Genomic DNA, 611 nt, shown 5'->3' with positions numbered 1-611 from the left:
ACTAATATTTTAAAATTATTTTTTATTTTAAATTTCAATCTTAAATTATCAATTCTAAATTATAATTATTTAAAAAAATAAAAATAAAAAGTAATTCTACAATAAAGTCTAATATATATTATTGAATTGATGGTGAGGGAAGGCAAGACATTACACAAAACTTGTGCCGACTAATTTGCTAGAAGAGGTGAAGCATGTCATCAGCTTCTTCAGGTGTTGTTAGAACCTCTTTCATGAGCCTTGATTTCATTCCAGTCCTTATTGTTTCAAAGGAATTCATGAAATAATGATGATGAGTGTGAGAGCATAGAATCAAGCCCATGAAATACTCAAGGATTTTATGGGTATCAAATCTTTTTCTATTCCTAAAAATAGACTAAAATGTAGTTAATTGCTTTTGCCGACTAATATTCTTTTTAGGATTATATTATAACTTGACTCGTCTATTTGTTATTTTGTCTAGAATCATATGACCAACAGTTTGCAATTAATATATAGTTAATATAGAAAAAAAATAAAGAAATCAATTAACTAAGGTTTGGTTTAGTAAACTTTTTTAAAAATGTATTTGTGCTTTAAAAATGTATAAATTTTTTATTTTGTATTTAGTA

The sequence above is a fragment of the Arachis ipaensis genome, chromosome B03 (genome assembly GCF_000816755.2).
Source record: "Arachis ipaensis cultivar K30076 chromosome B03, Araip1.1, whole genome shotgun sequence".
Taxonomy (NCBI): domain Eukaryota; kingdom Viridiplantae; phylum Streptophyta; class Magnoliopsida; order Fabales; family Fabaceae; genus Arachis; species Arachis ipaensis.
The sequence above is the reverse complement of the archived record's forward strand: the minus strand, read 5'-3'. Positions refer to the sequence as shown.